The sequence below is a fragment of the Chenopodium album genome, chromosome 8, assembly GCF_948465745.1.
Source record: "Chenopodium album chromosome 8, dcCheAlbu1.1, whole genome shotgun sequence".
In the NCBI taxonomy this organism is placed as follows: domain Eukaryota; kingdom Viridiplantae; phylum Streptophyta; class Magnoliopsida; order Caryophyllales; family Amaranthaceae; genus Chenopodium; species Chenopodium album.
The window spans coordinates 13,078,613-13,104,834 of NC_137841.1; the positions used below are offsets into that span (position 1 = coordinate 13,078,613).

Below are 26,222 nucleotides of genomic sequence, written 5' to 3' on the forward strand. Positions count from 1 at the left end.
GTTGTTGTGGCACCCGTGGTTCTTGTGGTGCTGGTGGATTTTGAACATTAGTACTCTGGTAGGAAAGGTACGGATGATTCAGGTACCCATGATTGTAGGTGTTGGAGTATGGGTTATTCTGCCTATAAGCTTTAAAGGCATTAACTTGCTCCACGAAACTCCTGCAATCTTGCTCCCAATGACCTATAATTCCACAATTTTCACAGAAAGCCTCATTAGCATTATTATTAATTGCATAAACATTAGCTACATTAGCAGTGCTAAGATTATCTAATTTATGCCAGATAGAGGTTAGTTGAGCTTGCAAAAAGGATACAGAGTCAACACTACGCTTCCCCTTGTTAGCAAAGCCTCTAGGATTCCCATATTGGGAATTATGTATCGCCATATCTTCGATAACTTGACCTGCATGATCAACATTAAGGTTCAAAAACCTCCCACTAGCTGCAGAATCCAATATTATTCTAGATGAATTTCCAATGCCATTGTAAAAGGCTTGGATTAACTGTCATTGTGCCAGATTATGGTGGGGACATTTTCTTTGCAGGTCCTTGAACCTTTCCCAAGCCTCATATAAAGTTTCATCGGCCTCTTGGGCAAAGTTCTGAATTGCACTCCGTAGTACAACTGTTCTCTCTACAGTATAATATTTGGTATAAAAATTCAAAACAAGAGTTTCCCAGTCAGTTATACCAAGTGCAGTTCTATTTAAACCATTAAACCATAATTTAGCTTTTCCAGTTAAAGAAAAAAGAAAGAGAATCTCCCTGATTTGGTCTTGTGTGACCCCAGCTTGCCTGATGGTATTACAGTACTGACAATAATCTGCAATATGAAGATTTGGGTCTTAACCCTTAACTCCACTAAATTGCTTCCTTTCTATCATCGTTATAAATTGGGGTTTAATCTCAAACTGTACCCCATCGAGAGCTGGAGTGGGAGTGAGGTGTGGAAAATCTATAAGCTTTGGTTGTGAATAATCACTAAGCTTCTTTGGAGCCGTCATCTCTGATTCTGGATCTGATGATACCTCTGAATCGCTAGAATCGGTTGGAGGATCTCGGTGATTATAATTATCACCAGAATCCGCCCGAATTTGCTTGTAAAGATTCTTCTGTCTATGGAAGGATCGTTCGATCTCAGGATCGAATGGGATGTAACCTAATCTGGAACACCTGGGCATAAACAGAGAACTAAAAGCAAATATGAGACTTGCCTCAAACAACTAACGTTCTTTGAGACAGAAAGAAATAACCTAGACTACAAAAAATAATCAAAAATTAAAATAAAACCGTTTCCCCGGCAACAGCGCCAATTTTGACAGGCTAAAGTCGTATCACCTAATCAAAAGTAATTCCTAAATCCTCTAACTAATGTAGATAGGGAAATAGGGTCGAATTCAAAGAGAAACGAATCTTTCTATTCCTAATTAATTAATATAATCTAGATTATAAAGTAACCAAAATATTATAATCGAAGGAAACTAAACTACGAAGATTAAGAATAAGGAGAAAACAATGAATAAAAGGCCTAGGGCATAGGTTCACCAATAAATAATATTCCAGGGTAAAACATAATAATCAATCATCAATGCATACATTAATTTGACCATAAAGGGCTTTCGCTACGTATTACAATCACACAATTAATTTACCTGTATTAAATCTCATCACTAAAATCGCGACTTAACCATTTATAAATTAACCTGCCTATTGAAACTAGACCTAAACATTAATTCTCATCTCTCGAATCTTGAATCAATATTGTCAAACTCATACATAAAAGATCTGCGCAAATCTAGTCACAAAGCATTAAATCAATCAATAGGAAATTAATCTAGCATTGACAATTAACAACAATAAATTACCCTTTCATATTATTGATGGATTCCCACAAACTCTAGTAATAGAATTACTCACACATAATTAAAACTAAACTAATCAAAGTAATAAAACAGGACATGATCAAAGGAATAAAATAAATAACTAAGATTAAGAGAAAAGAAATCGTTACCAAAGAAATCTGGAATTAAGAATAGAGTCAAGAACAAAGTGTATGAGAGAGAGAAACTAATCGAAAAGCTAAGTAGAGAGAGAAAGTCTAAAAAAGAATTAAGAAAGAGTAAAAAGAAATACTAAACTCTCTTAACGGAAAAGTATTTATACTAAGCAAGAATCCTAAACTAAAACAAACTTAAACGTCGATAATTAACCCATAAAAATAACACGCGCCCAATCGGGCGAGGCACCGCCCGATCGGGAGGGCCTTTTTCCCTCAGATACAAATCCTCGCGCCCGGCCAGGAGCGAGTTCGGGCGCCAGCTCCTTTAGCCGGGCGGTACTCTCGGGCCACTATTTGGACTTCGATTGGGCTCCAATTCTTCGGGCCAATCTGGGTTTCCTCTTCGGGTCTTGAATACTCGGTCCAAATGCCCCGGTATCACATATATAGAGCCCTTAATCACCGGTTTGATGGCTCTAACCGGCCCTGGGCTATAAAAACTGGTCGTGCTTCTCCAATGCTCGTATTTGCTCCATAATATCTCGGGAAAATGCTCCAAAAGTGCAAATCCTTACAAAAGTCAACCAAATCTACGAAAACACTAGAAAACACCAATTAGTAATAAAAGCGGCTCTAAAGAGCCAAAAACACTACTAATTATGACCAAAAGACGGGGGTAAAATACTATATAAAATAGACATATCAGCCATGATTCAGCCCAATTTTCCAAAATAAAAAATAATTTAAAATTCAAAATAAAAAGCAGGTTTTATTTTTTAGATAATATCAAATTTAAAGATTGTTATATTATGATAAGTTTTAAATATTAAGTCGATAAGAATGGTAGGATATTTTGAGCAAAAGATTCCATATGGATAATAATTGAATTTATAATGAGATTATCCCATAATTATTTTAGGAGATAATTGATTTAAAATTTTGTGATTGGCTAGTAATTATTTTAGGAGATTCCATTTGATGTTGTAGTTTAAGAAAGCATGATGAGTGATTTATTAAGCATGTTAGATTTTTAATGATGTTTTGTGATGATGCACAAGAGTTCACTAAATAATTACAACATAATGAATCTAGGTCCCGGTAATATTGAGGTTGCTTTTCCAATTAAAAACCCAAAAAACCTTTGATATTTATGATAGGTCATGCCAAAAGCTGGGTGTCAATTTATATCTTGGGAGAGTTGGGGTAAATCAAGTTTTACAATTTTAATTGGTTATTCTCAACAAGGTTACCTAAAGAGTTTAGAACTTTAATTTGAAACAATGTGTAATAATTAAACATGTGATGGTTAATTATTCAACCAGGAGTTACAAGTGTTGTAATGAGTAAAGAGTTTACTCACCTTGAAAATGTTGGTTGATGGTAGGGCCAAAATCTGGTCAATTATTGCACAAATAAAGAGTCTTGGAATCACTTAAATTCAAATTGGGATCAATTAAATTGAATAAAGTGTTTTTAAGTATCATATTTAACTGTCTTATGGTACTTTAAATTTTACTACACAAAATAGAATTTTGCATTTATTAAGTGACTAATATTTCGTTCTAATTTTATTATTATATATAATCTCCTCGGTTGAAAATAACATTGAGAAACGTTCTCAAAAGGTTAAAAGATAATTCATAAGCCTATATGTAACACCCTAGAAATTCCTTCCTTTTAAAATACCTGTTTTTCCCTATTTAAAACTTTAAATAGGAATATCTAAGACATTACCGCCACCGTGAAAACGGCTAAGGCAGCTATCAAAGACACATAGAGGAAGACTATCTTTAAAAACATTCAAAACAAGTCAATTTAAAAAGTCAACTAAACGAAAGTAAAGTCAACCCCAAGTCAAACGAAGTAAAATAAAATCAACTTACAACTTGGAACCATCATAGGCCCTTAATAAAAACCAAACTAAATTCAAAACCTCTTCGTTAGTCATGCATAATAATATCATAAATAATTAAAGTTGTAAACACATCATATACTTATAGAAACTAGCATGATTCGCTCTTTACTTATGCCCATTCATGAATATGCTTCATCACCTGAAAAGATTCTCTCTACTTGTTTTCACTACTCTCCATTAAAAATGGGTCATCATAGAGCCAAGATAAAGACAAGGCCAACAAGCACACAAAACACACAATCAGCAAAGCCGAGTACATAAGCGTATTTAAACACACTAACATGCTTTTACCTATCAACACACGCTTACCTTAATGCATCTGTTTACAAGCACACGACATTCAACAAAAACTTCTCGACTATACAACTAAATAATTTATTTAGTATTGATTAAGCATCGAACGGGTTTCCCCCTAACCTCCCTAAATAAATTGAGGTTACTGACACAAGAGCTAACCATGCCAGCACCAATGACCACTCATAGGTGGCGGAATTCTTGCGCATAATAATAATAAAAGGAATATACAGCGTCCTGTACTCTAGTAGAAGTTATTGTTAAATATAAAACCCCATAACTCCCCTCATATGTTCATACTCAAGGTATATACGTTCCAAGAGTTTTGGTGCGTAATCTCTTTCACTTTACGTTATTTACATATTATTAAACTCGGTGATGACTCTCAAACCATGATCATTCAATCAACAATATTTATTCAAACAATCAAATATATCAATTTAATTCTTGAATAATTAGTGACCACATAATATTAAATGTTGAATCCTTTTTAATTATACCTCGGTTAGGGGTGTTCATAACCAGGTACCCGGGTTTTCGGGTACCCGGAAGTGCGGGTAGTGATTCTCTCGGCCCATTACCCGACCCGGTAAAAACGGGTACCCGCTTATCGGGTACCCATTATTACCGGGTACCCGTTGCGGGTACCCGATTATTTAATATGTATAATTTTTTAATTAAAAAAAACCTGTTGTATCTATACAAAAAAAAGCCTTTTTTGATTTACTATTTTAGTTATAATAAAAATAATTAAAAAAAAAATTATGTGTTTGTTTTGCTGTGTGTTTCAAATCAGAGAGTTTACATCAAATTAAAACAACAAAACAACCAAATAAATTACAAAGTCTAAACAATATCTCATAGCTACAAATCACACTAAATCAGGGAGCCGAAGCTTCAATTGTCTCATGACTTTCATCAATGGTAATTGTTGTTTTCTCTAAAACCAAGTCTTTATTCCCTACAATAAAAAAAAATTAACAAAAACTATCATCTGTTACCCTAAATATGTAATTAAAGATAAATTAAATATAAACAAAGTAACAAACATCAGTATACGATGTAACCCAAAAAAATCAAACAAAACTAACCTGATGATGCGGCTACCGGTGAGTAAGGTGCGGTGCGTGCGGTGGTCGCCTGAGAGTGAGGGAGGTGGTCGCTTGAGAGTGAGTATAGTGCTCGCCTGGAGTGAGGTGATGTGCGTGTGGTGTCGCCGGAGATTTGAGAGTGAGTGTTGAGAGATGGGAGAGGGGAGAGGAAAGAGGAGAGAGAAGAAGGGTGAGGAACTGAGGAGAGAAGAATAGCGGCTACTGCTATTCACTAAGACACTAACTCACAAAATCCCAATAACAAGTAACCCTAGTGGAGTAAAATGTTTCCAGAAAAAAAAAGTAAAAAAAAAAAACCGGGTATTTAACGGGTACCCGCTACACATAGAACGCGGCCCATTACCCGACCCGCAAATATTATATCTTAGCGGGTCGGGTACCCGACCCGCTAAATTGGGGAAAAAATTAAAAAAAACCCCATCGGGTACTTTGCGAGTCAGCGGGTCAAACGGGTCGGGTAGTTTTGAGCACCCCTAACCTCGGTATCAAAGACACCTTAAACGCAAAATGCGCCACAAATCCTATCTCTCGGTGTTGAAAATACCTTAAGTGCACTTAGGCACCAAAAATATAATTTACTCCTCGTGTACAAAGACACTTAAATATCTCTTTTCTCATGCTTATAGCATCAATAAAAATTATATGAACCATAATAAAATTCTTTTTCAATATTCCAAACCAAATTAAACATATAGTTTAATTAAACATGCTCTCTAACATGCCACAAATAAATATGTGGTTCATAAATTATTCCAAACTATTATTTTCCCTTCAATAATCCATCACAAATAAATCATGCTTCATAATCCAGTCACGAATAACATCCAAATCATAATTTTCATTCCAAACCTAGCATGATATTACTTTTATTCAATTAAACACATTTAGGATGCTACTACATCAATATAATTATACTAAGTACGCGAATGTACCTCAATTAAGCTATTAAAATAGCCGAGTACTCTACAACATTTCCCGAACCAAGTCTCCTACATAAAGGAACAATAATACTAAACTAATTACACTTGTATACACAATTTCCAGCAACTAATTAAACTCACTTTAATAACTTATAATAATCTGAAAATTATTTTAAAACCCCTAATTAAACTTTTCTTTAATGGGTAATTAAACCCTTTCAATAAAATCATAATTCTACTACTTTAAATAAAATTCCAACAACATTTCTTGTTAAAAACTCCTTAAAACTCATCAAAATCATATCTTTATACTTGGTTAATTAATCAAAATCAATGGGTATTCAAAACCCCAAATTAATTGATAAAAGAACCCTAAAAATCAACATTTAATAAATTTAAACCCTAACTTTTAATACTTTATAAAATCTGAAAATTAAACACTTTATTATTTACGATTTACAATCTTTAACCATCAAAACATCACTTTTATGCTTAATTAATCAATAGAAATGCAATAGGAACAAAAGCCCCAATTTAACTAGTCATAAGAACCCTTAAATCCCAATTTAAATAAATTGGAACCCTAGGTTTTAAAATTATAAAATCTGAAAATTATAACAACAATTATTATATGAAAATAGGAAAATTTATCATCAATAATCCAACCTTTCGCTGGTTCTCCCAAAATAATCCAACCTTTGGATTAACCTTGATTAATCCCACCTTTGATAAATATTCTCCCATATCGAGCCTAAGTGACCGGTTACCTGAAGATTAGGTAATTCATTTTTTTTTTCCTCCATGACCACCTCTCTTCCCCCTCCATGAACACCTTTCTTCCTCCTTCCTCCATGAACACAACCTTCATTACCACCTCCTTCATCCTTTCTCCATCACCACAAACCACAATCACCACCATGAAATCGGTCGAAATCCCCACCCACCTCTATTTTCGTCCCGGCAGCACCTCCTTCAATTCATCTATCCTTCCTCCATCCTCCATCCTCCATTATTACAAACTACAATCACCACCACGTAGGGAGAGAGAAGGAAAACGAGAAAAAGGAGGTTTTGGAAGTATAGGCAAGAGGGGGTGGTTTCTATGGGTTTTGGTGTGACGGTGGGGGTTTGTGGGTTGGTTGATGGTGGTGCAGAGGTGGGATGGTGGGAAGACAGAAGGTAGCACGGTGGGGTGTTTTGCAACACCCCCGATTTACTAACCAATAATAAATAAGAACTAAATGAAAAATAAACAACCTTTAAATAAAATAGCGGAAGCATACACCTAAATCGGAGGTATTACCGCCACACTCTACAACCTGTCAAGTGTTAAGGCTTACAAAATCCCAATAATTACAATCCAATAAACTAGGTGAGCTATTTATACAACTTTACAAACTTGTTATAAACAAACTAATCGATCACTTGAGCTCCTTTAGCTACGATCACTTGATCAACCTGTTTAAACAATCTTGACTGCTCACCATTAAGGACAAATTCCAAAATAGATCGTCGCAGGGCCACCATAAGAAAAAGGCATGGCCGCAAACACAAGTAGCACAACAAAACAACACACACGTCAGCAAAAAGCTGAGTAATCACCACATATCAAAATACAGAGTATAATAGGATAATAAACATTACTAGCTCAATTAAATAATGTAGTTCAAAACTGCATAACACATTGTACTCTGAAAAGTAACTATTGTCAAACCTAACCTCAAATAATAATACAAACCTTCACTCAATTAACTCATAACCAATAAGCGTGCCACGCTCTTTGTTTTATACCTAGCCTTGGACATGGGTATTCAAATAACAAACCAACAAGTATAAAAACTTGAATACTCTCAATAACCAGAAAAACACCTTAAACCGACCACATACGGGCCAATTCCCACTGTAGGGGACCATAAAAAAAAATAATAAAGATTGTACCTCATTCTTAACTCATGATTATCATCCGCTTACCAACATGCCAAGTACCAAGGTATACAACGTTGAGCCTCAGACTAAGAATAAAATAATAATTCTCAACCTTTTTATCCAACACATCATTCAAATCACCATTCACAAATTAATAGATGATATCTTAACAATGGCACAAATTCCCAAATAACATGACAATTCGATTTAAAAATATCTCAACTCTTAGGGTAATTATACTAGCACCCAAAATTAATTAACTCACAACCCAAAAATAATACTCTGCATTAGCAACCCTAAAACCTCGATAAAAACAATACTTCCAATAAGAACAAAATTCAAAACCCTAGAATAAATAACACAATCAATTAATACGACACTCAAATCATATAATACAACACTTTAATCACCTATATATAAATCTTGATCATACAAATAAATCATAAAGTTTACATATAATAATACAAAATATAATCAATACAAACAATAATCAATGATTAAATTAACAACTCCAAGGATTAAAATTCGTGTGATTACATAAAAAAAATAATACAATCAAATTATAAACAAACGATCTAATTAAGGGTTGATAGTGTGATTACCTTCCGACTAGTTACAATCGGACCACAACATTCAAGACAAAGTATGTGCACGAACGTTGCAATTTGTGGGCTTTGATTTTGCAAATCCAATGGAGTTTTGAGAATTAAATATTGAATGGAGATTGGAGAATGATAATGAAAAATCAAGTTTTTGGAGTTGGATCATGGAAGTCAAATCATCACGCACAAAAAGAGATTCGTACAACAAGGTTTTTTTTCCCCTTTTTTTAAAAAAAAATAAAAATATCTTTTGACAGTTAAGAATAATTTTAGGGTTTAAAATAGTTTATATACGTTTTAAATGGTACAGTGCAATTTAAAAAAGATAGGATTTTAAAACTTTATGAACTCTAAATAAAAATATGAGCTTAGAAAAGTTATATAATAAATAAAATTAAACTATATTTTTATAAAATAAATTATATAAAATCATAAAATATTCGGGTATTACAGGTTTTGGGTTGGTTGATGGTGGTACGAAGGTGGGTAGGTGGTTTGATCGAAGGTGGGTTGTGGTGGTGTTGTGGGGCTGTGGCGGTGCGGATGATGGTGGATTGACGGTGGGGTTGATGGTGGGAAGTTTAGGGTGGGGTTTCTTTTTTTTCTTTTTTTTTTAGAGAATTAAAGTGGGGTTTCTGATTACTTTTTTCATTTTTTTGGGATTTTTTTTTCATTTTTTAGGATTTATGTTAAAAAAAACAACGAAGTTTTAAATTATAAAAAAAAAAAAAAAAAAAGTCAAACCAATAAGAAGCTACCACGTGGCTTGGCAACCGGTAATAGAGGGTAAGGTGACCTGCTGGGGGCGGTGTAGGAGAATAATAGGTAAAGGTAAGTGTAGGGAATATTTAAACTTTTCAAGCATTAACCCTAACTTGAACCCCACTGTGATCATACACTAAAGTACGGTGGCGTCCAAAGGAAAAGAAGATAGAGCAAAAGAGTCGCCAACAAGTTTTAGGAACTTGTAAACCGTTCACGAGGTGAAGGTTACACCCCTTAACGATCTAAGAGATCGTTAACTCCAATAGGTCTGGAACCATGACTGGTAGTTCGGGGATGAAGGTACAAATCCAACCTAAAAGAGATTGAGCCTGCCCTAATTATAGGCCTCTACTTTATTTTGATCGTATTCATGTGCGCTTTCTGACTAACATGCAATCAGTAGGTTTACCCTAAACCTGTTTATCTATGTTGGTTGAATATTAATGCACAAACAAATCTATTATTGGCGATCACTTGAATTATAATCAAATTAACCCTAAACAAGATTATTAATTATCTTATTAAGCGTGATTACAAGTACAAATTCCCATAAAATATGCATAAAAGGTGTGATCAAGCAATAACAATAAATATAATCAAGCAACATAATAATCATAATAACAATTATAAAAATAATCATGTTAAAGCATAATAGCAAGATCCTAGGCATGATACTAACAAGATTAATAACAAACTCTAGCATGTCACTAAACAATAAAAATCAAAACTTTAACCCTAACATGATACTAACATGCTATTAGGAAAGACAATAAAAGGCATCATAGAAATCATAATTGATATAAGCAAATTAACCTAAATATCATACTAAAGAAAGAATCCTAACATGATACTAGGAATCAAAATAACAATCTAAGCATGATTTCTATATCATAAAATCAATAAATCAATTAAAGAACTTACTTGGATGCCTCGTATCTCTTTCTAATAACAAAATACACACGTTAGTAACTTCAAGGATAATAATAAACAAACAATTAAATTAAATAATTGAAATAGAGATTTGGGACCAAACCCTCAGAATTTAAAACATTTCACGTCTAGGGCGAAGGCAACTTCGAATTATGCTAGGTGTGTCTAGTGCTAATGTATGAGGAATTGTGTTTGTAAAAGGCTAGTTTAGAAAGAGAGAGAGAGAGTAATCAAGAGATTCTTGATGAGTGTTGGTGATTTGAAAAAGGGGAGATATGACCTCTATTTATAGAGAAAAAAAAGAGGGTCGAAGAATAAGAAAAGAATCCGAATTCGAATCGAAATAGAACTCAATGGACAGGAGTTTTTGTGGATTGTGTTTTTATCATATCTTTCGATCCAGAAGTTCAAATAAGGCATATAATATGTCGTTGAAAAGCTCTTAAAGTCTACTTTCCAACCCAATCAGAATCAGATTAAAATCATTTGTAGATAAAAAGATATGGCTGAAATAGTAGGACGGTGTCATTTTTGGATAGAGTTTCATATCTCATTCATATCTTTTTCGTTATAGCTCGGATTTAATATTATAATATATCATTGGAAAGATAATTTCAATATCCATCCAACCATATAAAATTTGGATAAAGATTATGATGCACAAAAATAAAATCTGACTGTCTTTGAACATCTTTAAATTCGAATAGAATAAGGATTTAAGAAAAGGAAAGTTTTAAAAAAGGAAAGTTTTTATTTAACTCAAATTCTTTAATATTATCTTTTCAAAAAGGATAATTAAGATCTTTTAGAAACTTATAGAAGGTTCTAATTAATGTTAATTAGTTTAGGAATAGGATTAGACCTTTGGACCCTCCACATGATCATTGTGTCATAGGTAAAATCCGGTTCGAGCCCAGTTTAGTATTTTGGCCATAACTTCCTCATTATTCATCGGAATTGGGCTTATAATATATTGTTGGAAAGGTCTTTTCAAACCCATCCAACTACACTATTAATGGACCCATATAATAGACCAACCAAACTGGATTGGCTGTTTTCTTAAAATAGGTTTTCAAATAACAGAGAGAAGAGAAAAGAAATTAAAACTACCCGCAACACTAGACCTTCGACACTTTCACTTCATTCGATTACAATTCGACGTGAAAGGTACTCATCACCGGGTTTGGTTTTGGGGAGACACAAATGGGTGTCTACAGAAGCCCCTACTTTGACTGAGTTTGGAGAAACACAAGTTTCGAAAACAAAAGTCAAAGTATCGATACGAACGGAGAATGACTCAGAACGTTCTGCGATCCTAAACCATTATTGTAACGCCGATACCTGCAAACTAGCATTAGTTAAACAGATAAAAGAGTTAAGAAACGCGTATCTTGCACCGTCGAGTAAACGTCTCTGAAAGTAACCGATTTATTGTCGTATTGCCGTTGTTGTTATAACCTTTTGCAAGCTAGGGAACTCCATCCTGCTGTTTGTTTTGACGATCTTCTGCAAGCTAGAGAATACCACCTGAAAACTGCTATGCCTGTAAATGCCTCCAATTCCGCCGTGATAGTCTTCAAAAAGATCATTGCTTGTTGATCCTTAATGCTGCTATGCCATTACGTCGGCGCTTTGCTGCTTGTGAACCAGTATTTCGGTGCTTTTGCTGTGATGACAATCCTCTTTTATTTGGGAATAGTTGCCCACACAACTCTTGTATGATAATCCGATTTAGGGAAAGTTGTCAAAGCCACATAACAATCCATCCTTGGAAATGTTGCCACGATGAAGCGACAATTCGTATCTCGGAAAATTTGCCAAAATCCAATTTTGGGAAAAGTTGCCAATGCTTCGTAACAATTTGTCATAAGAACTTTGCTACGATCGACAATCTACATCTTGGAATATAACTCTTGAAAGCCATCCACCTTTGAAATTTTCCAATGCTATGCGACAATCCTTTTAGGAAAATATTGCCACAATTGACAATCCGTGTATTGGAACATTTGCTAAAAAAGAGTCGATCGACAATCCACTTCGGGAAAATTTGCCACTTGCTGAAATGAATGACAATCCACGTTGAGGAACCTTTGCCGAAATTTATGATGAATAGAAACCTACAACAATCCTTTGGGAAATTTTGCCATAGGAAAATGGGTGTATGATAATCCAATCTCGGAAAACTTACCAGTGAGGACAATCCGAACTTGGAAAAAATTGCCAAACAGAGAAGGAGCACGGTAATTCATGCTTGGAAACTTTGCCAGAGATGACAATCCAATCTTGGAAAAATTGTCGTTGAAGAAGATGCGCGACAATCCATTTTTGGAAACATTGTTAGTTGGGGATGACAATCCAATTTTTGGAAAAATTGTCGTTTAAGAAGAATGCGCGACAATCCATATTTAAAAATTTTGTAGTTTAAGTGCTTGCTTTTAAACCGACACGTTAGTGCTTGTAATGAGCCAGTGTTTTAGGCGTTAAGGCTAAGTGAGACGATTTTTTGTCAGGTCAATCACTTACTACGATTGTAATCGAGCCGACTACTAATCATGTCAATTTTCTTATAGGGGCTAACTAGCGTACCAAGGAACCCGAAATTGCTGTATGAGGTCGAAATAACCATTATGAGAGGCTTCGAGCTATGTCGCTGCTAAAATATCTCTGGCGCTAAGAGTTGGCTCTGTCGCCAGACGCTGGGATCTAGCGCCAGGCGCTGAACTTTGTCGCTAGACGACAGATGTTTTTGCCAGGCGACAACCTTGTCTTTTGGTGCTGGAGTCGGGTCTTCCCTTTTCTGCTCTCGCTGCCGCTGGGATGCACCTGTATTTATATCTTTGACCATAGGACTTTTCTTATATTTCTTTAGGGTTGACCTAAGACTTAGTGTTGCTTGACTCATTGACTTCTCGTGACTCAAGGTATAAACTTGACTCACTGTGATTGACTCGAGGTTGACTCGACTCAAAGTGTTTGACACATGTGTTTGACTCAAATCAAGGTGATATCATGATATGACTCAACGTGTACATGACTTGTGTGTGCATTGTACTGTGATCGTGGGAATCGAAAATGCAAAAAAGCAAAAAATTTCAGTCATTTTTGTGGAGGGTACCGACTTTCTCCCGAAAAAGAACCGAAGTGAAGTTTTTTTGAAGATGCATGTTGAATGAGCTTAATCCATTAACGTTGTCTCTCACATTACAAGGATTGTAACATCTTAAACTATCCTAGTTTACTTGATAACGAAAGTATTTAGGTAACTTAGGCGCGGAGGCTAAGTACTTCATACTTTGTGATGCAATGATGATTATGATTGATGAGAAAAAGCATGCTTCAGCGTTGTGTTAAGATTTCATGACAAAGGGTTCCTAAGGGAATTATATTTGGTCATGTATTTGTGATGTGTGTGAAAGTGACACTAAAGTTAGGCCGCAAGGGCTAAGTGTGTGGAAAGATATTTTTTTTAGAAGAGTAAAATGATGGTGACTCTTAGGCTAGGTAGGCTAATGATGTAGGGATCAAGCCCCCAAGTCTAGCTCTAAGTAGATAAGGATGAGCATAGGGAATCCGTGTTAGTGTGTGAATGTGAATATGAATATGAATGCATATTTATTACGGCCGCACCTCGATGTGAGGTTGCCTACGTATCCGTTAGGAATCAGGCCGAACGTAGCTCTAGCTGAACCTCGCACAAGTGTATGTATACCTCAAAAAGGTCTTTTGAAGGGTTGTAACGTGGTTAGGCTAAAGGTTGGAGAAGAAGGGGATAAAGGCCCAAGACCCTCGATAAGCCCCCAAGGTGTGCAACCTTGCTATTGAGTATTTGTATTTTCATGCTTGAGGTTTTCTACTCTTTTTTAGCTCTTTCTTTCGCTTTAGCATTTATTTCATTTTTATAAGTGTGGGCAATCCCGATCATGCGGTCTATCACTCACTTGGCATTCATGTTTCTCAGGTACGGTACCGAGCACTCGATAAGAGACGCAATTTGAGACATGTTCTTATCAAAGACATTTTCATATCAAAGACATTGGAACACTTGCCCTTTTGTACACTTTTTATTTATTTATTTATTTTGCTATTTTAATCTTTTGAAGTCACTCAAGCTTTTTTTCTTTGAAAATTGCATAAGTTACACACCATCCCATCCCAAGATTAGGTAGATATGGGTTGAAAAATGAAAGGTCTATCGTTAGACGAGGCTCAAAGTGGTTTATCAAAAAAGGATTGCATATTTGAAAGGTGAAAGGAGATATGATGTGGCTACAAGGGGTTCCTCAAATCATTGGTATACCTTGTGCTTAGTTTGACATTTTTTTTTTTTTTTTTTTTTTTAAATGCAATGCAATGCGATACGATGATCATATGCAAGAAAATAAATGCTCATTTTATTTAAAAAGTGAAGGGTAAAAATCAAAATCTAAGAAATAAATTCAAGGAGGATGAAGTGTGCCTATGCTAGACTTATTGGGGAAAGGGTTTGAAAAAAAAAAGAAGAAGAAAGCATGAAATTTTGGTGAGAAACTTGCCTTGTGCATTTGTTTCATCATTACCCTCTTTTTTTTTTTTTTTTTGTCAATCACATGACTCAAACTCGATTCAACATGCATGGATGGAAGAAGGTAGGAAGAATGAAGGTTGTGATATGGAGAAAGCATGTATAGAATGAAAAGATGATGTAGATGGAGAGATATGAAAAAATTAGGAATAAAATGTACCCCCAACTAAAATGACGGAGAAAACCGACTCATGCATGAACCTAAGACATGGTCATGGTGTATATACATATTAGTGGGTGTTTTATTTTGAGTGCAAGTGACATGTTAAGACTCGTGTCATGACCATGTGGCTAGACTATGTGACTGGACTCGAACAAAGACTAAGTTAAGACCTCACGTATATGCATTAAACTGGACAGGCTGTGGTATTTTAGTCATGACTTTTGATCTGTGACTATTATTGGGATGAAACCAACGCCAAATTAAAGATAAAACTCGGGGCTACAGATCCATAGGTTGTACGACTCGTAGTTCTTCCTAGAACTCCATCTATTACCAAAACAATTTGACATTTGTGCAGTATACGGGAATAAAAATCCGGGTTGACTTAAAGGAATTATGACTCGATTTTAGACATAATTTTTAGCTCAAATTAATTAATTAAGAAAAGTCCTTTAGTCATTAATTAATTTATTTAGGCTTAATCACAAGTCAAACAAACGGTTAGGAAAAACACATAAAGTATGCACAAGCAAAGAATGTACAAGTAGTCAAGTAGGCACGATATGATGCAATGAGTTTGCAACCTAACCATGGCTCTAGTTCTCTAAAGTTTGGGATATGGGTTAGTCAAAAGAGGGTCCATGGTTAATTTTCTGGATGCACCGCGCGGAACCCTAACCGTGAAGGGTTGGCGCGACTGGATGGGACACCGCGAGTTAAGAAAAACTCGCTTCCATGGTTTGGTGAATTCAACATTCTCGGATGTACCCTTTGTTGCACAGAGCGTTCAATCAGGTAGATGGAGCATGAATTCCCAGAGGGTTATGTCCATATGTAGAACACATATGGGTTTCAGAAAAGTGAGAAAACTCAATCAAGAAGTAGGATCGAGCAAACAAAGCTAAAAACATGTCAAAATTAGAACGCATATTTCTGGCTCGGCATTGGAAGAACTTGGCGCCAGCAAACAGAGGCCAGCGCCACAATTTGGATTTAGCGCCTGGCGACAGTAGCCGTCGCCTGGCGCTAAAGTCAAATAATTGGCGCTAGACTTTGTTCCCTGACGTTAGTTCCTACATGCCTCAGCAGCTTTCAGTGCTCAATAAAATTTTCCCATTTCGCGCAACATTATTTCGATCCTAGTTGTGAAATATATTCCTCAAATTTCCTACGTGTAAAAATCCTATGTTTTAACTCATTACTGATGGTCTTTCCAATGAGATCTTTTTTATGCATATGACAATAATGTTAATCAAAATTACGCTCATGAAATACTTAGAACTTTTTTAGTCTCATCCACTCATTCTAAATCATTGCAGAAATAAATTTCAGGAATTAAAATAGATCTCCTCCCCAGTGGAGTTACCAAAAACTGTAGGGAATATTTCAATCATTACCCTAACTTGAACCCCACTGTGATTATACACTAAAGTACGGTGGCGTCCAAAGGGAAAGAAGATAGAGAAAAAGAGTAGCCAACAAGTTTTAGGAACTTGTAAACTGTTCACGAAGTGATGGTTACACCCCTAAACGATCCAAGAGATCGTTAACTCCAATAGGTCTGGAACCATGACTGGTAATTCGGGGATGAAGGTAAAAATCCAACATAAAAGAGATTGAACCTGCCCTAATTATAGGCCTCTACTTTATTCTGATCGTATTCATGTGCGCTTTCTGACTAACATGCAATCAATACGTTTACCCTAAACCTGTTTATCTATGTTGGTTGAATATTAATGCACAAACAAATCTATTATTGGCGATCACTTGAATTATAATCAAATTAACCCTAAACAAGATTATTAATTATCTTATTAAGCGTGATTACAAGTACAAATTCCCTTTAAATATGCATAAAAGGTGTGACCAAGCAATAACAATAAATATAATCAAGCAACATAATAATCATAATAATAATTATAATCATCATAATTAATCATAACAATTATAAAAATAATTATGTTAAAGCATAATAGCAAGATCCTAGGCATGATACTAACAAGATTAATAACAAACCCTAGCATGTCACTAAACAATAAAAATCAAAACTTTAACCCTAACATGATACTAACATGCTATTAGGAAAGACAATAAAAGGCATCATAGAAATCATAATTGATATAAGCAAATCACCCTAAATATCATACTAAAGAAAGCATCCTAACATGATACTAGGAATCAAAATAACAATCTAAGCATGATTTTTATATCATAAAATCAGTAAATCAATTAAAGCACTTACTTGGATGCCTCGTATCTCTTTCTAATAAAAAAATACACACGTTAGTAACTTCAAGGAAAATAATAAACAAACAATTAAATTAAATAACTGAAATAGAGATTTGGGACCAAACCCTCAGAAATTAAAACCTTTCAGGTCTAGAGCGAAGGCAACTTCGAATTATGTTAGGTGTGTCTAGTGCTAATGTATGAGGAATTGTGTTTGTAAAAGGCTAGTTTAGAAAGAGTGAGAGAGTTTAATCAAGAGATTCTTGATGAGAGTTTGTGATTTGAAAAAAGGGATATATGACCTCTATTTATAGAGAAAAAAAAAGAGGGTCGAAGAATAAGAAAAGAATCCGAATTCGAATCGAAATAGAACTTGATGGACAATAGTTTTTGCAGATTTTGTTTTTATCATATCTTTTGATCTAGAAGTCCAAATAAGGCATATAATATGTCGTTGAAAAGCTCTTAAAGTCTACTTTCCAACCCATTAGAATCAGATTAAAAAAATTTGTAGATAAAAAGATATGGCTGAAATAGTAGGACGGTGTCAGTTTTGGATAGAGTTTCATATCTCATTCATATCTTTTTCGTTATAGCTCGGATTTAATATTATAATATATCATTGGAAAGATAATTTCAATATACATCCAACTATATAAAATTTGGATAAAGATTTTGATGCACGAAAATAAAATCTGACTGTCTTTGAACATCTTTAAATTCGAATAGAATTAGGATTTAAGAAAAGGAAAGTTTTAAAAAAGGAAAGTTTTTATTTAACTCAAATTCTTTAATCTTATCTTTTCAAAAAGGATAATTAAGATCTTTTAGAAACTTATAGAAGGTTCTAATTAATCTTAATTAGTTTAAGAATAGGATTAGACCTTTGGACCCTCCACATGATCATTGTGTCGTAGGTAAAATCCGGTTCGAGCCTAGTTTAGTATTTTGGCCATAACTTCCTCATTATTCATCGGAATTGGGCTTATAGTATATCGTTGGAAAGGTCTTTTCAAACCCCACCCAACTACACTATTAATGGACCCATATCATGGACCAACCAAATTGGATTGGCTGTTTTCTTAAAATAGGTTTTCAAAACAGAGAGAAAAGAAAAGAAATTAAAACTACCCGCAACACTAGACCTTCCACACTTTCACTTCATTCGATTACAATTCGACGTGAAAGGTATTCATCACCGGGTTTGGTTTTGGGGAGACACAAATGGGTGTCTACAATAGGATAATAAAGAGTTAATCCAAAGGTTGGATTATTTTGGGAGAACAAGTAAAATGTTGGATTATTCATGTTAAATTTTCCTATAAAAATATATATTTAAGCTATTAAAAACATGAATTTGATACTAACAATATAATCTTTATACTATTAAATCAAAACTCAAACAGTTACATATATAATTACACAAAATAATAAAATAAAAAGGAGGAAGAAGAAGTAAGGGCCACATTGGCAGCTGCTGGGTCGGTGGTGGATCGCCGACGACCCGAGGTAGCAAAGATGGTTGGATTCCGGTGGGGTGAGTGGCGGTAGATTGAAGGAATTAGTGAGCCCTGCTCACATATGAAAGGAGAAAAGGGAAAGAAGGAAAAAGAAAAGAAAAAGAAAATAAAGGAAAAAGAAAAGAAAAATAAAATAAAAGAGAAAGAAAATAAGACTAACCTTTTGTATGGGGAAAATTTTGGGGACAAGTGGAGTATTTATAGTGTAGAGTAAGGTAGGTTAGGTTTTGGGCTTCATAAATTGTGGACTTGAATAATAAAATAGGTAGCCCAAAATATAGAAAAAAAAATGATTAGGTTCATTAAGAAGATGGGCTATATTTGGATTAAATGATTATTGACCCAAATATTAATACTTGTTCTTATTTATAATCCTATACTTAAAATATTTTGACCCAAAATATGTTTTATAATTAAATAAATACTATATAAAAATACATATATTTTATAATTAAATAAATAATATATAAAAATACGTTAAAAATACGGGGTATAACAGTCTACCCCCCTTAAAAGATGTTTCGACCCCGAAACTTAGGTATGAAAACAAGAAAAAGATCGCTTGAAAACAAATAAGTGCTTGTAAATTCTGAAAATTTCCTTAATATTTTTAGTTCCTGTACTTTTGTGATACTTACTTTCTACCTCATCTATTCATTCACACACAAACTAGTGTGTAAAGCAACCAACTTACTAACCAACTTACACAAACTAGTGTGTAAACTATTAAACTATCTAACAAACTCACACTAACGTTAGAGTAAGAATCAACTTTGGTAATAAACTTACACATCTTAGTGTATAAAATATTCAAAGTAAATAACAAAATCAATGTAAAACTGACCGAAAAAGCACTTAAAATGCCAAAATTAAGGGAAAAGAGCGTAATTCTATCGCACTCTGCCCCCCCTTAAAGAAATCGAGTTACGCCCCCGTAACTTAACTTTAGGGTTACGTTGATCTTTTTCTCGTTCCATCCTTGGTAAATACATAATACTTCTTTATATGCCTTCCTTGTTGCGAGTACCAAAAAATCTCATAAATTCCTTACTCATTATACCAAAAATAATCAATTTCCATCTATACCAACTTTTACCAATCCTCTAGTAAAAGTATGAAGCACTTTGCTATTCAAAACCTTGATTTATTTTGTCTAGCTTTCTCTTGATCAAATTGGTTACACTCAATAGTTTCCTTTACAACTCATACCTTTAGTCATTGTTCTTTCACAATGACTTATGAAAATGTCTTATACATTACCAAGGTCCAACAATATGCCAAGTTATCGCCACTTTACCAATTCTATCACTTTATCATCCGGCATGTGGCCTTATTTCGTTCGGTTATTAGCTATGTCCGTCTATAACTTGTATAGGCGGTACTTGGAGAGTTACGCATGTATACCAAGGACTAAACAATAATACTGAACACGAAAAGAACTTGTTCATTGATAAGTTTTTCATTTACAAAAATTTACAAACCCTTAGAAGTAGTACTTTTTCAAATTGTCTACATTCCAAGTTCTGGGAAGTCGCATGCCGTCTGGAGTTTTCAGGCGGTAGGTGCAATCTCTTACTTCTTCATAGATCCGGTAGGGGCCTTCCCAATTAGGAGTTAGCTTACCATGCTCGTTGGCCCTACCGATTGCCTCCATTTTTCGTAACACAAAGTCCCCAACTTTCAAGGGCTGTTTGTGTACTTTTTTTTATTGTAGGCACACGTCATTCTAAGACGGTAAATCTCATGATTCAAGGGGGCATTGCCCCCTCGTTTAGGGATCAATTCCAATGTCAGCCGCATGGCCTCCCAGTTTGTCTCTTCATCGTATAACATGACTTGTAGAGTCGGCTCATAATGCTCGACGGGCAAGACAACTTTAGCACCGTATACCATGAGAAATAGGGTTACACCACTTGCTCCTTTTTTTGTTGTCCGGATGGCTCATAGGATGTGAATTACGTTGGGTTTTTATGAGTTTAACTCATCGCGGAAGAAAACCCGAGCCAAGAGTATCCTCACTATTAAATAATCAAAAGACATAATTAACTTAATTAACAAGAATTAAGGAAAGATTAAATACCTTTGACGCGTGCTTCGCTCGTACCCCCAAGCCTTACTTGATAAAGCCTTTAGTCTTGCACGAGCAAAACCTCCAACGGTATCCACCCGCAACTCGACCCCGACAAGGTCCAATGCTTAGAGGTTAGCTAAGCCCGACCTAATACTTGAGTAATTATATGTGTTTAAAGGTTTTCTCAAATGTAGATGCCTTTTTTAACACCTTACTTAAGTGAACAATCCCAAGGTATGCCTTGGCTATTTATTAGGATTGCTTCCTTGTGAATTCCATTCATCTTTCAATGTGGGACTTTTTCACAAAAAAATCCCACATAGAAAGAATGTTGAATTCAATCCTTAGTTTAATAAACCAAGGAATAAAAAAGTAACAAGTGTCATATGGTTAGGTGAGGACCACTTCCTCACTTGCTCCCTAAGGTAACTCACATGCATTGTGAGCTAACCATGTGCCACCCAACCTTGAGCCCCATGTTGGGTTCGGTTGGGCTACCACTTTTTGGCCCGCGTCCATGAACCGTCACCTACCCAGGTCCACGCCTATTGCCATATAACATTGCCAACGTGGCGCATAGCCACGTGGCACACTGCCACTTGGTGGATGCCATGTGTAATGCCACGTGGCACATATCTATTTGACGAATTTCCCTAACCTTCACGGTAGGGTTTTTACTTGTTATTAGAAGCATTTTTCTGTCTCGCCATTCCTAAATTTTGGCTCGACTTTTAAGATTCGGTTATGACGCTTTAAGCTCAAAATCCGACGTCTTTGTTCACAATACTCGAGTGACTTATTAATTCCTTTTGGATTAATTCATCGTGTTGATTCGTTAGTTGCTTGGGTGTGACCCGAAGGGTTCAGTCAAGATTAAGCTGTAATATTAATTACTCATTAATATTACTGATCGCACTACAAAAAAAAGGGGAACTAGCGACTGTCAAATTAGTCGCAAATCCGTCGCAAAAATGGATTTGCGACGGATTTGCAACTACTTTGGTTAGTTACTAAAGACCTCGTCACAAATCCATTTTTGCGACTAATTTTGGTATAGTCACAAATTTAGAGACGAATTTGCAACGACTTTACAACTGCAATTTAGTAACTAATTTTAAAATTTTAGCAACTGCATCATTGTCTGACACAAAATATTAGCGATTAATTTGCGACTATCATTTAATGACTAACTATAAGATTTTAGCAACGGATTAATTGTCCATCACAAAATATTAGCAATGGATTAACAACTACTTTGACCAAATTTTTAAGACTACGGAGACTAGTACGTATTTTGTGGCGGATTAACGACTACGAAGACCAATATTTTTATGATGGATTAGCAATTGCCAAGATCAATTTTTTGCTACTAACCAATTAGTTGCAAATACAAAATTTAGTTGCTAAATTTTTGCGATAAACTATTTCTAGTATAAAAACTAGAAAGACACCAGTACCTTAATGCTTGGTGTCTTTTATTATGGAAGGCACCATTTCTTACTTGAAACATAGCCTAATATGTTCCCATTAAAAAAATGTTTTTTTCCTCTAATATGAAACAAATACACATACATATATTAACTTAAATATTTTCAATAATAATTATTGTAATAAATATTACACTTTTATCCCAACAGAAAGTATTTTAATAATACAAAGTTGGTATTAGCATTAATAGGAACATTTAACAACAACAGCAGTAGAAGCAACAACAACATCAATGACTTCAACGTTAATACAGCGACTGAGGCATCAGCAACAGGTCTGCAAGAATGAAAACCAGATAAGCACCTTGTTTATAATTTGTCAAGAGAATACACAAGAAGACTAGTTTAAAAACCAAGACATGAATGAATATCATAATATTGTAGCTGAAGTATAATAACGCTATCTAGATAATTAAAATATATACGAAGAGACATGCTTAAACTCATCAAGACACCCTTGCAAGCTTGGGGAGATTCATAGCAATGCAAGGACTAATAATAATGATTTAACTTTACACGTCTTTTGTAAACAAAACTAAGAAATGTTTTAGATACAAAAGTTCCCAATCCTTCTTATCATAACTAAATTAACCAGAATATTTTGATAAATAGAAATAGGAAACTAAGGTATAGTATATATTTAGAGGCTAACCTCTTTTTCCTTAACAAGAAAGGTTGGTTGTCGACGTTCTTGAGGTGCTTCTTTGCTATATAAGCTGATAGGGAGTCAGTAATGAAACTTAGTTATTCTCCTAACAGAGAGTTTAACAAAAAATAAAACCCTAATAGAGAGAGAAGATTTAATATAGATTATAATATGAAAGAAAAGATGGAATATCAGTTCACATGCATATTGTATATTTTGAAGCTGAACAAGCAATAAAAAAAGATAAGAGTAGCAAAATAGAGCAAAGGTAAAGAAAGCAAAAATATGGCTGAAATCAGAATTTTGATCCCATATAGTAAGTATCCCATATAGTAAGTAGCAAACATTCAACCTATCAAAGGTATGAACTAGCCCATTTGCACCTTTTTTCAGCAGAAAACAATATATACAGAAGCATAATATGTACTATAAATTTTTCTTAGTCCAATCAAGAACCATATTAGAAATGGAAAGAAGAGGAAACAAATATTTAAACCAATCTGATCCAAATAGCATAGCAGAGCAGCGCACGAAAAACAGAGATTAGTCTCCTCTTGTGCTTAAAGAATATGAGCTTGTTCTGATGCAAATGTAGGGAGTATTGATAACATTTTAGAAAATAAGCAATGTTTGTTTGTTCTTAAGCTTACCATTAACATATGTACATATTATCTAGTCTCCAAGACTCTAACACTTCAAATTCCAAAACATAACAATAAATTTAAAAAATCCTAAGAGCAAATCCTAACATCTTTAATGAGAAAGTTATAGCATGAGCATCCTTTCTACATCAGTAAATGGCATAGTTCCCACAGTCTAACATTCTCATTTAATTTTTTTTTTAAAGCTCAATAACAAATCTTCAAAATTGGAATATGGAACCACTTCAATGATAAACCAAAAAATAATGAAGCTACACTCATTTGGAGATGATAACACCATAATAAAGAACGAAAGAGAATAAAATAGTTAGACAAATCACATCTCTAGTTGTTTCTTAGGGTATTATTTATAGCCTAAGTATAATGCATATTACATCTTCTTTCAGTTGTTTTCAAGGAACATGAGAATAGTAATACTAAAATTGTAATTACAAATACAAATCTCTTAGCAACACTAATAATGCAATGGTGATTACAAACACATACACACAAAAACCCCAAAATTTCACCAATAATTTCAAATTTTTGTCACTTTAATTGAATTTCAATTAAATTCCTATCTCAAACCCAACCAAAACATGTAACAAAAAAAATCAAGCAAATGCAGATTTACACGAATAATAAATAAAAACAAAACGCAAATTTTGACATTAAATCAATAAATTGGCAAAATTCATCAGCAAGCCCAAATAAAAAAAATCAACAAATTAATCCAGTATAGGAATAATACAAGCAATATAGAGGAATCTGTTATCAAGGAATTGATTCTACTAAGAATCGAAATAAGCAAAAATAATTAAAATATAAAGGACCTTACATGTAGAGGAATCAGCGCCGGTGTTCAATGAATATGGCGACATGGGCGACGAAGACGATGGCGAAGGTAGAGTGAGCAGATGAGAGAGAAAGAGAGAAAAATGGGGGGTTTTAGTTGTTGATCGAATTTGTTGGGATTTGGGAGTCGAATTTGTTGGATTGGGGTCGAAATTTACTGGGGTTTTGGGGTTTTGAACGGGATTTAAATTTCTAGGGGTTTTGGGTTTGATTTTTTGCTCGAGAAAGGGGAATTTCTGCTCGAATTTGCTCGAATTAGGGAGGATTTGGCTCAAATTTGCTAGGGATTTCGGTTGCTAGTTGAATTTTTTGGGTTATGGGGTCGAATTGATTGGGGTTTGAATAGTTGAATTTTTCTAGGTTTTTGGGGTTTGAATGGAAGCAAGCTAAAGTAGTGCATATTTCAATTCTTTGTCTACACTGTAAGCAGTGTGCGAATGAAGAGGGAAATTGCATACTCTCGTTAAACTGATTTTACCCTAACACAGGCAAACAAGCTACTAGATTATACTCCCTCCGTCCCTAAATTACATTCCTCCTTTCTATTTTGGGTATTCCAAAATTACATTCCACCTTTCTATTTTTAGTAAGTTTTTTTTTCTAAATATCCCAAATACACTCTCTTTTTCAGTTGTACTTTTAATGTATAATTAATGTATTTACATTCCACTTTTAATGTTTGGTTGGCTAATGTACTTTTTCAGCCTTTTTATTTCAGAATCCTTGTGCCAAATTACAAGGAATATGATTGGTTAAAAAATTTCAATTAGGAGCATGTGATTGGTCCTTTTTTTTGCAAAGGATTGATGACATGTCATGAGTAATCACTAATCTGTCTTTGTTTTACTCTAAAACATTATTTAATTTTTTGTACTTCTCATTGCATTATCTAATTATTGTTATTTGTCTTATTCTTTCCTCCTTAATTCCCGTGTAAATTTCCAAACAGGAATGGAATTTAGGGACGAAGGGAGTATCAAAGTAGACTGATAACACTTTTATCGTGGGAAATGAAACCACAATTTCGTCATATTTAAGAAATTTATCAAATTGCCTATTTTAAACATCGAATGCGTCAAATGGAAGGTAGAATGAGTAGAAATAACAAACATATATATTTTGAAAAGGATGAACATCACAATTAGTATCAAACAAATTAATATTTCAATCTCTTTCAACCGCAAATTTTTTTTGCGTCGAAATATTACATTAGTCGCAATTTTTTTTAATTGCGACTAAATATTAGGGTAGTCGCAAATATGAGTCGTAAATTAGCGACCGCAATGCAACTAATGTAAAATTAGTTTCAAAATTTGCGACTGCCTGTCTTTTTCAGCTGCAAAAATATGTTTTAACGACTGAAAATTAGGGTAGTTTTAAATAGGAGTCGCAAAATTGCGACCCCATAGCAACTACAGCAAAATGAGTCGCAAAATTTGCAACTACCCGTCCTTTTTGGTTGCAAAAATATTTTCTGCGACTGAGTATTAGAATAGTTGCAAATATCAGTCGCTAAATTAGCTTTTTCTTGTAGTGTCGGAAGCGGCCTCCACCTAGGCATTCCAATTACTTGAACTCACTGAA

The 26,222-nt window shown here is 34.5% G+C and overlaps 1 long non-coding RNA gene and 1 other non-coding gene across 2 annotated transcripts; one reads left to right on the forward strand and one right to left on the reverse strand.

The window, feature by feature from the left end:
• The first annotated feature begins 518 nt into the window (after window positions 1–518).
• LOC145557162 (small nucleolar RNA R71) lies at window positions 519–625 on the forward strand. Its single transcript, XR_014092216.1, has one exon. It is a non-coding gene; the product is annotated as a small nucleolar RNA R71 (small nucleolar RNA).
• Window positions 626–4,964: 4,339 nt separating this feature from the next.
• On the reverse strand, window positions 4,965–5,659 carry LOC145555838 (uncharacterized). The gene is made up of 2 exons (XR_014091576.1): window positions 5,302–5,659; window positions 4,965–5,171 (listed from the first exon to the last, which is right to left on the reverse strand). It is a non-coding gene; the product is annotated as an uncharacterized LOC145555838 (long non-coding RNA).
• Between the last annotated feature and the right edge of the window lie 20,563 nt (window positions 5,660–26,222).